The sequence below is a fragment of the Suncus etruscus genome, chromosome 7 (genome assembly GCF_024139225.1).
Source record: "Suncus etruscus isolate mSunEtr1 chromosome 7, mSunEtr1.pri.cur, whole genome shotgun sequence".
Classification (NCBI taxonomy): domain Eukaryota; kingdom Metazoa; phylum Chordata; class Mammalia; order Eulipotyphla; family Soricidae; genus Suncus; species Suncus etruscus.
In genome coordinates, this window is record NC_064854.1 from 71,573,803 (window position 1) to 71,587,173 (window position 13,371).

General features: G+C 35.9%; 1 protein-coding gene across 1 annotated transcript in view; it reads right to left on the bottom strand.

Moving 5' to 3' along the window:
- ADGRB3 (adhesion G protein-coupled receptor B3) overlaps window positions 1–13,371 on the bottom strand; it is an 898,471-nt gene that overhangs the window by 82,205 nt on the left and 802,895 nt on the right. The gene's annotated exons all lie outside the window — the stretch shown is intronic.

The window sequence follows — 13,371 nt, forward strand, 5'->3', positions numbered from 1 at the left end:
TCTAACAATGTGAATGAATGAGGGAACTAGAAAGCCTGTCTAGAGTACAGGCGGGGTGGGGTGGGAAGGAGGGAGAGTTGGGACATTGATGATGGGAATGTTGCACTGGTGAAGGAGTGTTCTTTACATGACTGAAACCCAACTACAATCATATTTGTAATCAAGGTGTTTAATAAAGATATAATAAAAAAAAAAAAGAAAAAAATTTGCGTCCACTTTGTCTTTTTTTTTTTTTTTGGTTTTTGATTTTTGGGCCATACTCCACAGGACTTAGGAATTCCTCTTGGCTCTGTGCTCAGAAGTCCCTCCTGGCAGGCACGAGGGAGCATATGGGATGCCTGGATTCAGACTACCATCCATCCTGGATCAGCTGCGTGTAAGGCAAACACCCTACAGCTGTGTTGTCTCTGATGCCCCATTAGCTCTGTGTGTGTGTTTGTGTGTATGTGTGCGCGCGCGCGCGCGCGCGCGTGTGTGTGTGTGTGTGTGTGTGTGTGTGTGTGTGTGTGTATGTCGCTTAGGGAATACTGATAGCTCTGCACTCAGAAATTGCTCCTGGCAGGCTCGGGAACCATATAAGATGCAGGCAATCAAACCCAGGTCAGTCCTGGATTGGCCATGTGCAAGGCAAACGCCCTACTGCTGTGCTATTTCTCCAGCCCTTGAGTCCACATTTTACTAGAAGAGCCACAATACACTTTTAAGCTACATGTTAATGAAAATTACTGCTTTTTACTTGAATTTGTTTTCTTGAAGTATAATTATTAGAAATATCCTTTCTTTGTTAGACATCTTAATTTATTCTAGCTATATTCATTACACTTTTTTTTACTGATAATTCTTTGTTTTTATGTCTGTATTCATGTTAAGATCACATCACAAAAGCTTTTCAAAAGGAAAAAATGCAAGGTATAACAACAAAGTAAAAAGTGAGGTTCAATTAATAGTCTTGTAAGAAATAACATGTATTTTAAAGTAATTAGCATTGCATCTATGCTATTATATTATGGTGTGTTTTAATCAAATAATTTTGAAAATCTAATTCAATCATTGCATTATAAAGACATAATTTTATAGTTATTTTTCTCCATGCAATATAATATCTCTAAAAGTGCCAACCATTAGCTACTTGTGATTCTGCTGCAAAGATAAAGATGCTACTTACTATACTCTTGGCATAATTGGGTATAAACCTTGTTAAAATATGTTTTTATAAACCAAGAACATAAATAATTTCTTTACTAATTTTTGCCTGTTAAGTTTTTAAAAATGCCTAAGTGTTACACTTAAGAAGTATAAAACTTGTAACAGAAATAAAAATAAAATTTTATCCTCCCTCCTCCACTTTAATCCACATTTTAATGTTTTAGCTTAAGATTCCATCGTTTCAAGTTTCATATAACCTTAACATTGTAATAGCAGCACAGAAAGATCAACCATTCCTTGTATGCCCTTGGCTTGGGGGATATTTTTACTTATAAAATTTCATATTTATATATTCTTATTTTCTTTTAAAGAGATTAGAATCCTTTTGAATCAGTGCAAGGGCACCACACCCACTGATGCTTGGGAGACTAGGAAAATCTAGGGGTTGAACATTAGTCTACTGCACACAAAAATATAAAAACTAGTTCTTTTAGCTAAATGTGAATTTACTCATTTTATTATCAGGACGAGATTTTTGGCATTTGTTCATTATCACTGGTTTCCTTGGTATGATTTCTACTTCTTCTTATCCAATCTCTATGTCTGTTCCTTGTTACCACTATAGGCAGATCCTCAAAAGAGAATCTTTGTTGATAAAATAGAAACCTAAAAAATTATTTTTAAATGATCAAACTAACTCTATCTTTTTGTATGGCCCTCTTATACACATTTCACACAAAATATTTTATAACAATAAAAATATTTTATAAGAACACAATCTGACTGAAACCCAACTACAAACATGTTTGTAATTATGATGCTTAAATAAAGATATGATTTAAAAATAAAATAATAATAAAATGTAATTTCCCAACCAAAAGTATTTTATAAGATAATTGAAAAAAAAATAAGTGGAAGTTGGTAACAGAAACTTGAGACATTTATAAAATGAATGTATTAGAAAAAACATAAAGAAAATGACCGTAGACTAATGAAGAAAAAAAAACACAATCTGAGGCAGGTTTTGGGGTGAAAGATCAAGTTGTGGGAAATAAAATAAAGACAGAAAAATTGTAGCACCTTTTTAAAAGCACTTTCAAGAAGAAAGGATTTAGACAGGCATTCTATTTCTCTCAGTCATTACCATTGTCATGATAGTTAGTGTAATTATTTCTCTGCACTCACAACTCTTTGTGGCACAGGCAGAGGCTTGGGGGAGGAGACAATGGGGTCATTGGGTGGTGGGAATGTTGCATTCCTAAAGGAGGTGTTCTTTTTATGACTAAAACCCAACTACAAACATGGTTGTAATTATGGTGCTTAAATAAATATATTATATCAAATATCAAGAAGAAACGGATTAAGAAAATTAAGAAGAAAGATAATACTTAAGTAGCTAGCATAATACGGACCCCAAAATGAAAAAGAATGCTAAATCTCCTTACTTGTTTACATAAATGCCAAAGTGCTATGTAAAAAATCAAAACCTATAAGAAAGGTTAGTAAATCACTAGCAAAAAAAGTGTATTCAGTAGTGAGAATGATCCAACACTAAAACATATATCCAATACTCCAGGGTTGGTGAACACGCGGCTCTCGAGCCTCATGCGGCTCCTGGCCAAAATGAATGCAGCTCGTTGCCTCTTCTCATTATTTTGTATACTGTGGCTCTTTGCCAAGTTTGGATTTTGTTCTGCTGCTTCTGAGGAGGGACCTCTGAGGAGAGATCTCACAGCTAGAAGTCACGCACCCAGGCTGCATCATTCTGTCTCCCATCTCTCGGAAACAACTGCACAGGCCAGAGAGTGGGGGGACCCATGTGTTACATATTGGGTCACATCTTGCCATGAGTTCTTAGTGTGGAGCACACAGCACACCCTCACCATCACTGCAGGATTTTGAGCCTCACTCAAAATGGCAAAATGCAATATGTGTTTAATAGATTATTGTTAAAATTATATGCTTTCGTGTGTTTGTCTGTTTTGGCAGGTCACTGTGTGGTGTGGCTCTCTGACTCTCACAGTTTAAAATTTTGGCTCTTTGTGTCGAACTTGTTCACCACCCCTGCAATACTCGATAAAATGTACATGGAAGAATTAGCATGCTTAAGGTCCCGGTTTAATCCTATGTACTACATAGCCCTAGTGATCCCTATGCACCTCTAATGAGGACCTCAAAAATCACATAACCAGATTAACTTTATATAATGTATTATTTTATCATTATTAATCATATTAATGAAGCCAAGGGTATAAGTTTGAATGTATTACATTAAAATTCTAATTGTAATGAAGAGCATAGATTATCTTTTTCTTAATAAGTATTACCATTCTAAACTCAAACACATTCAATGCTTAGTATAGTACATCAAAGGTATATCTTGTTCTTTACAGTAAGTTCTCTGACAACATTATAACATAACAGGATACACACAAAATTAAATAAATTAGCATGATGCAACTATTCAGTACTGCATACAGTGCATTATTTATAAGACACCAAAAGGACACAATTCTTATAAATTAACATGGATTATTGTTCTCAGGTTTGTGCTATTTATACCTGTTAGTGATAGTAACCATCAACTTTTTTTAAGGTTTGGAGTCAAAGGAGCACTGTAAAAACAATGTTAGTGTGGCAATTATCATTTGCATGGGCCCACCAAAGTATGGGGGTCATGGAAAGGAAAAACTTTGGCCTAAGTACAAGGAGACCCTACCCTTGAAGTTTCCTGACAGAAGACCACTTCTAGGCTCCAGGCAAACCAGTTTGTCCAATCTCAGTCATTGTCTGCAGTGCTCATACAGTTATATCTTTCACAGTCTCTGTTGTTGATCTCACTCCTCTGCATTAAAGGTCGTGGTATCTATACATCCCACATTGAAGTCAGGATGGTGCGGAGCGACATCTAATTTCATCTCACAATTAACCAGCAATGCAGAAAGCCCTGTCCAGTACGCTAGTCATTGTTGTTGTTTAAATCTTCTCAGGGATTTCTAAGGGAACACTCTTTTGAGTAAATCGATGTCAGAGCAGCAGTAGGGTCTTCCCCGGTAGAGGATTGCTTCCAGGTGATGTTGAATATTTCATAGATGGCTTCCCTGGTTCAGGGGTGACTGGAAAATGCCCAAACCTCTGAGGCCTGTGCCAGGTCATCATGTCAATGTTCAGAGTTTGTAAGGTTCTATTGCACCACAAGATTAGTGTGTTCCCATCTCTATTAGATAAGAACTTATTTGTATGTATATTATTTTCCATTTTGATGTGCCCATGCAAACAAGAAATAATGCTATTTGGTGTTATCAGCACATAAGGGGGCAGCAAAAACAAGTCCAACAATCCCTGTGACCTGGTTCAAACCTAAGCATTAAAATGAGGAACTCTTTCACCAAAATTTCCTATTGAACAGTTCCCAGAAAGATTGGTGCATATGGGGATGCTAGAACAAGTCCAATAATCTAACTGACTTGGTTCTTATATATACTTTAAATGGAGGGACACTTCTACAAACTTCCTTATTTAACAATGAGCCAGGTCTTTAAAACAATGCTCAGGGTGTAAGGTCCTACTGCATTACAAGATTTGTGTGTTCCCATTTGTATAAGATAAGAATGTGTTTGAATATAATTTCCCATTTTAATGTGCCTATGCAAAGGAAGAACAGTATCACATGGTGAGATTGGTGCCTATGGGATATTAGAACAAGTCCAACAATCGAATTGACTTGGTTCTTATATAAACTTTAAATGGAGGGAAACTTCTACTAACTTCCTTATTTAACAAATAACAAAGGGATAAAAAAATGGGGAAAATAAACAATCTAACTTAAGACAATGGATTCAATAGTCACCATATGTGGGAACTAATCAGAAACCTAGTATGGTAGCAAACACAGTTACACAGTGAAGAAAGGAAGAGGCCAAGAAGCCGCTGAAAGTGAACAAGTAGAAAAATAGTACTGGCCTCTTCCCAGCCTGAGAGTCCATCCTCTCATTTCTATTTTTAATATATATGGTACTCCCATGCAAAGTGGTCTCCTCCCAGACTGAGAGTCCCTTCTTTCATTTTTATTTTGAATATATATGGTACGGCGCAGTTTTTAAAATGGAGACCAATGAGAAAAAAAATATAACAGTGAATGTCAAGACATACACCAGTGCTGCATCAGCCCGCCCTCCACCCTATGCGACCCCCCCTTAGTGTAGGGAGACAAAGGCGGAAAGACTGAGGAACATGATAGAGTCCACCTAGGCCAGCAACCAGGGAATACCTGGAATAAAGGGGAGATAGCTACGGAGAATGCCATCCGGCATGGGGTGTCCCCTAACCCCAATACCTGGGAAGAGCTGGCCTCCAGGATCAAGGCACCGGAAGCCAGCTATCTGCCTGGCCCCTCCCTTTGCTCCTCCTCCCTAGAGTAGGAAACGGGGGAAACCTGGGGACCCCTAATAGAGTCCAGATTATCTTTTTAATAAAGTCATCTCTCTGAAAATTTTCATAAATCATTCTTCATAAAACATTGAACTCAATCCTATCAACCATCAGTAAGAAGTTTATTATCAATTTTACTATTCTAAAATATATTATTTGTGTCTACCAAAACATAATAGAAAGCAGTAGGAAAGATAAGATAATAATGTCATCATTGTTATGACAATAATGTAATATGATAATTATAGCCTTATTAAAATTTAAGGTAAAATTTTAATTGCAAAAATTAAGAATGAATGAGTTGACTACACAAATGAATGTGTGAAATTATATTTCTTATAAACTAAGAATACATATATATATATTTTTTTTTACTTCTATATACTAAAATAGTCATTGAAAACTAAATACAAAGTTTCCAATGTAGCTTATCTTTGACGTAGATAAACTCTCATGATTCAAAATTTGCTCACTTATTTACTTTCTTCCTTTAATTATGTCTAGTCCTATTGGTATCAGTCTTATCCTATTGGTATCAATGGGTTGTTTTTCATATTCTAATTTTGATAAATAGAATAAGTACTTTTCATATCCTAAATCCAATTTTCTGAAAGGTAAACTAAATCTTGGCTTATTTATTATCGTTTTATAGATTTTTTGTTGCCAACAATCATCTCTCCTCAATTTCTCACAGAGTTGTCACTCATAATTTCCTAATTTACAAAAATTATGGACATAATTGTTTTTGTGAAGATTAACACATTATTTATTTTTATTTAGACACGCATAGTGATTACAAAGTTGTTCATGATTGAGTTTTTGTCTTACAATGCACAACACCCTTCACCCATGACCATTTCCCACCATTGGTGCCCTTAGTTTCCCTCACTCCCTTCCACTGCCTACCTCTAGAATGGACATTTTTACTCCTCTCTTTCTCTTTCTTTTATTTTTCCTCCTTAGACACTGTGGTTTTCACTATTATTAATGAAGTGCATATAACATCATGTTCAATACCCAGTTGATCACTTCTATCATTGACATAGTGGTCTCTACTGTAGCCTAATTGCACAGCTAACTATTTGGGCAAATTCCTACCATGCACTGGTCCTGCTGGCCCTCATCTCTGGATATTATTACCAAACTATCTTATTTATAATATCCCACAAAATAGTAAGATTAATCTGTTTTTATCTCTCTCATTGTGACTCATTTAAGTCAGCATAATATTTTCCTTATCCACATTGTATAAGCAAATTTCACGACTTCATTTTTCCTAACAGCTGCATAGTTTTCCATTGTATAGATGAAACAGTTTTTTATACACTCATCTGTTCTCAGATACTTGAGTTGTTTCTATATTCTGCATATTGTAATTAGATTGACTCAATATTTTATACATCAAAATTCTCACATATTGATTTTTAGCATATGGTCATAAAGGGTTCTCATAACTCTACCTTAATTTTTTTTTCGGGCCACAACCATTTGATGCTCAGGGCTTACTCCTGGCTAAGTTCTCAGAAATTGCCCCTGACTTGGGGGGACAATATGGGACGCCGGGGGATCGAACCACAGTCCTTCCTTGGCTAGCACATGCAAGTCAGACACTTTACCTCTAGCGCCACCTCGCCAGCCCCTACCTTAAATATTTTAATTACAAGTTTCATTGGGCTAGTCAAAGCTTAAATTAAATTTGGTAAGTATGGTTTATCAAGAATTATACATTTAATTTATATTAAACTGTGTTAATATATAATCATTTTTTAGAATAGAGCCCAAATTTGTTATGTACAAGGTAAGCACTCTAACAGTTTATTCTGTTACTCCTATCCTATTTTATATAATATTACAAATTTTAAAGAAGTTGTATTTTGGCTCCCAGAACAGGCCAGAATGACATGATGATATACATGGAAAACCCTAAAGAGTTCACAGTAAAACTCCTAGAAACAATAAACCAATACAGCAAAGTGGTTGGTTACAAAGTCAATACACATAACAAATAAACATAACAAATAACGAGTAGAAGAGAGAGCTTAAGAATACAATTCCAATCCCCATCCAAATTCAGAAAGTGAACCAGTACCCAGCACCCAAGTGAAGGGACAACCAGTCAAACCCACACCTCGCCCCTTACAAGAAAAGGCAACCAACTACCCTGCTGACTCATGCTGCGTGGTCCTCCTTACCAACCCTTCCTAACGTGGACTGTTACTTGAAACCGGACTTAGCTCTACAAGTATCCCCCAATGCATGAACTCTTCCCAAGTCCTCCCTACCGCAAATCTTTTGCCAATCTCAAGAAGGTCTGTTTGGGAGATGGAAAGGTGTCTGGGAACCCACACACCACAAGAAAGTCTCAAAAGACAATGGGGAAACCTATACTGCCATCATAAGTATAAGACCTGTATTACACTACCTCTTTACCTGCTTTTCCCCAAATGCAAGATACTTTCTTGCATCACTTTGTTCCTTTAATTAATTTTTACTTCATTTCCTAAAAATCTTTTTTCTTGTCATATATATATACGTGAGCACATGTATTTTTATTTCTATTTTTATCTTTTTTGGGTGTGTGCCATGTTTTTGTTTTCTTCTCTCTCCACCCTCAAATGCATCGGCAATATAATGTAGCACCATTTCTCCCTGCAAAGGCACACTAAAAAAAGGGGAAATCTTACGTATAAAAATGAGCTCTTGGGGGCCGGGCGGTGGCCCTCGAGGTAAGGTGCCTGCCTTACCTGCGCTAGCCTAGGAGACGGACCGCGGTTCGATCCCCCGGCGTCCCATATGGTCCCCCAAGCCAGGAGCGACTTCTGAGCGCATAGCCAGGAGTAACCCCTGAGCGTCACCGGGTGTGGCCCAAAAACCAAAAAAAAAAAAAAAAAAAAAAAAAAAAAAGAGCTCTTATTTATTAGGGATAAGAACTCATACTTGTTTACAATACAGGGGTATCTCCCACCTTGAAAATATGTCACGTGGACTCAACTTAGACCCCAGGTGATTAGACACCAAACGTCCAGCCTTGAACCCTGGATCCCAGACATAGAAATGACACAGTTCTTCACAACAGCCACAGGAAACAAATACCAACCGGGACATCCTTAACAGTGCTCAGACACCAACAAGTGCCAGCCCTAATATGATACCCTGACAACGAGGAAAATGGGAACAACTTGACCTAAGAGCAAGTTATCCTACCTCACCAGCTAACGATAAGACAAAATCAGAAGACTTGTCACCCTTTGGCCTGTCCAAATGCCAAGATCGCGATTTACAGACGACTGGCTGACATAACCATGGCCAGACTGTATGTATCCTGGGACCAATAAAAAAGCCCTAATCTAGGGTGTGAGCTACGACCAGCATAACATCTATGATTCCTAGTTCCAGAGGTCTGTCTGAGACTATTGCAATGGAAGGGGACCTCTGGAAACATAATAGAAGATGCTATCCCAGGCCCATCCTAGGATCAACGCAAAGAACAGGACCGCCAACCACAGAAGACAGATGGATTAAAATGACACTGAGGGAACAGAACTTCTAGACTCACAAAGAAAGACATAATCATAAGTTCAACTCCTTGACTCATGCAGATATCGAGACCTCTAGATACAGAGGTCTGATGTTATCATCCAGGACGGAGCAGAAGTCTTCCATACACCACAAAAGCACCAATGGGAAAGTAAATGAACCTGAAAGGAGTCTATAGTTAATCCCATGACAATATACTTCAAGGGTGGAGAAACCCTGTATCTCTTAGGCAAAGGAAATTCCTTTACAAATGACCCCAATATTTACTGTGCATCTGCAGGTGGGAAAAATAGCACAAAACAATTTTATTATTATTATTTGCTTATCTATTTTTTTGTTGATTGCATTATTGTGGTTTGGCTATTGAAGTGGATGTCTCCATTTATATTTATTTATTTTCTTCTTTTCTTTTCTTATGTGCTCTGCCACATTTTTTTTTAAATCTCAATACCATGGCTTTTATATGGTGCTTATCCTTTTGTTTTGTTTTGTTTGTTTGTTTGTTTGTTTTGGAATGCTCACTGGGTATTTTATTTGACAGTTCTTTATGTACTGCTGTGGTGTTTCCCCTTTTTCCCCTTCGTCTCTCAAATCAAGGATGAAAGCCTCTTAGGACTCCGCCCATTTCAGGAGTATCTGATTCTTTTTTTCTTTTTTCTTTTCTCCAGGTTATTTCTTTTCTCTTCTTCAAACAAAACCACATAACTTGAACTATCTAGTCCAGCCTCCCAACTGCGGTGGGGGAATAAGAGAGGTACCAAGACCAAATAGGTGTAAGACCACTAAGTAGTAAGCTAGGCACAGAGGGGACCACTTATTCTAGCAGCCCTGGGGCTAAGGGAAGAGGTTATGGGAAGAAGGACAGGAAAGGAGGTGAAGGGAGGACAATTAGGTGATGGGAATTTCACTAATTTTATGTTAATATGTTCCTAAAATATTATTGTCAATGATAAGCCACTATGATTAAAATAAAAATTATATTAATTAATAAAAAGAAGTTGTATTTTTGTTTTTTAAGGTTGTGTCTTATGTATATTATCAATCGAACAAATTCCGTACTAATATTTTTAAACAAATGATTCTTTAGCTCTAACTTGAAGAAAATACTGTTACATTACCACAGTGATGAATTTTTTAAATTGTGCCTTTATTTCTATTTTTCACTTGGCAGCTTTTCAAAAATTCTAAGAATAAAATGTTAATTTTATCTTATTCTCAAAGTTCAAATAGAATGATAAAGAATGTGAGTACTTTAAAATAAGTAAGCAGAAAGCTAATTTTAATATTTCAAAAAAAGGATAGAAATGTTGTTGATGAGATACATACCATAAAATGCCCTTTATTTATAATTTATTTATAATTTATAATGTGTAAAAGCTTGCTTTAACTAGAAATATAAAAATATTATTAATATTACTCCCTTCAAGAATGTTTGGAAACTCTGGATATTATTAAAATCTATTTAACATTACTATTTATGAATAAATCAGTATTTTTTTTTTTTGGTTTTTGGGCCACACCCAGTGACGCTCAGGTGTTACTCCTGGCTATGTGCTCAGAAGTCGCTCCTGGCTTGGGGGACCATATGGGACACCGGGGGGTCGAACTGCGGTTCGTCCTAGGCTAGCGCAGGCAAGCCAGGCACCTTACCTCTAGCGCCACCACCCGACCCCGAATAAATCAGTATTTAATTTCAAGCCTTACAATATTTTATTTGAGGGGGGTACACCTGGTGACTCTCAGGGGTTACTTCTGGCTATGAAATCAAAAATTGCTCCTGGCTTGGGATACCATATGGGACACTGGGGATCGAACCGTGGTCCGATTTGCAAGGCAAATGTTCTACCACTTGCAACACCTCTCCAGCCCCAAGTCTTACAATATTTTAAAAACATAAGTGATTTAAAAAATTCCTCCAATATTCATTAGAATTATTTAGGTAATTCCATGCTTGTTCATTTAAAATTAAATTGAATGCTCAACACATTAAATTAACTAAATATGAACTTTTATAAGACATGTACAATAATATTTTGAGAGTCATACGTCATGCTTTACATAAATATTACTCTATGGGGAATACTTTTGGTCACACTATAGTGACTTCAAGGACAGTTTTTAAAAATACAATCTAAGAGCTATATTATTCAGAAAATGGTTATTATGATATATCAAAAATAAATTGAGTAAAGTAAAATAGTGAATGATTTTATACAAAGGAAATACATAACATATATAATGTAGTCAACAATGATATTTTCTAATCCATAAATTATACCTAAAGTTAATACAATCTATAAATTATAAAATAATATTGGCAAAATAAACATATTTCATAATTTTAACTACATTATATAAAATAACAAAATTTAAATTACAAAGCACCAACTCTGCCTTAAGGTAATTTCAGAGAAAGAAAGCAAAGAGGAAGTGAAACTATTGTTACAAAACTTGTTTGAAATAAAATAGGTAATATATGATGAATTTATTTTACATATTACTATATGCTACCTTGTGTTGTGAAGTATTCTGAACTTTCTAAAACTCAATTATATCTCAGATTCTCAGAAACATAAAAGCCAATAATTAACAAACTGTTACAATAAACATAGAATAAAGTTAAATGTTAGGTTCAAAAGCACAAGTTCCAACTTACTTGGCCCAACAATTCTTTTCTGAAAATAAAAATCACTCCCCCTTTCCTTTATTCTACCATTTTTAAGAAAACAGAAAGCATCCCTTATTTGGCCTCTACGATTCTACCACCCTCACTACCTCCAGCTCATCATTCCAGAATCCTACAAGGGGCAGTAACATGCAGTTGGAAATACTGGGCTAAATAAAAAAATAAAACAGAAAAATATTGATAATAATTAAATGCATAGTTTTTGTTATATAAATTCCATCAGGACATATATATTGGGTTTTTTGGGAGGGGGGTTTCTTGAAGAAAGCAGCACTGATCCAATGAGATGAATAATAAAAACTAATGGGCAACTATTGTACTCAAGTGTATGTGAATGTCACAAAAGGGAACAATCCCTAATGGGCACTGAAACTTTGAAAAAATGTGCAAAAAAGCTTAAATCAAAATTGATTAAAAATCTTTATATCAGACCTGAAACTATAAGGTATATAGAAGAAAGTGTAGGCAAACCAGTATGTGATATTAAGAATAAAGGCATCTTCAAGGAGGAAACACCATTTCCAAACACCTCTTCCAAACAAAAGAAAGCAGAATTAACAAATGGGACTATGTTAAATTGATAATCTTCTGCATTTCATAAGAAACAGTGACTAGGCCACCCATGTAATGGGAAAAATTGTTCACAGAATACCCGCCAGATAAGGGGCTAATGACATAGAAGGATGAATAAAGTAATATTTTTATTAGTAAGACATTTTTATATTCTGTTTATCTAATTTAGTCAATAGTTTACATTGTTCCATGGGCTATTTCTATATGGAATAAAAGTAAATTTTAGTTTAGAAGTGGCATGGTACAAAAATATCATAGGTTTACTCCTAGGGATATACCCCAAGAACTCAAAAATGCAATACCAAAATCCTTTCCTCACACCTATCTTCATTGCAGCTGGACTATGGAAACAACCAAGATGCCCTTCAACTGATGAATAGCTAAATAAATTGTGGTACATATACACATTTGAATATGGCACAACTGTCAGGAGAAATGAAGTCATGAAATTTTCCTTAGGTAAAACACTCCATGACATTGAGACTAAAGGTATCTTCTAGGAGGAAACTGCACTCTCTAAACAAGTGGAAGCAGAGATAAACAGATGGGAATTTATTAAGCTGAGAAGCTTTTGTACCTCAAAGGAAACAGTGCCCAAGATATAAAAGCCACCCACTGAGTGGGAGAAACTATTCACCCAATAAGCATCAAATAAGGGGCTAATATCCAAAATATACAAGGCACTGACAGAATTTTACAAGAAAAAAAAAAAAACATCTAATCCCATCAATAAAATGGAGAGAAGAAATGAACAGACACTTTGACAAAACAGAAATACAAATAGCCAAAAGGCACATAAAAAATGCTCCAAATCACTAATCATCAGGGAGATGCAAATCAAAACAAATATGAGGTACCATCTCACACCACAGTGATTGGCACACATCACAAAGAATGAGAACAAGCAGTGCTGGCAGGGATGTAGAGAGAAAGGAACTCTTATCCACTGTCGGTGGGAATGTAGGTAAAACACCCAAGGACATTGAAAGAAAAGTCAT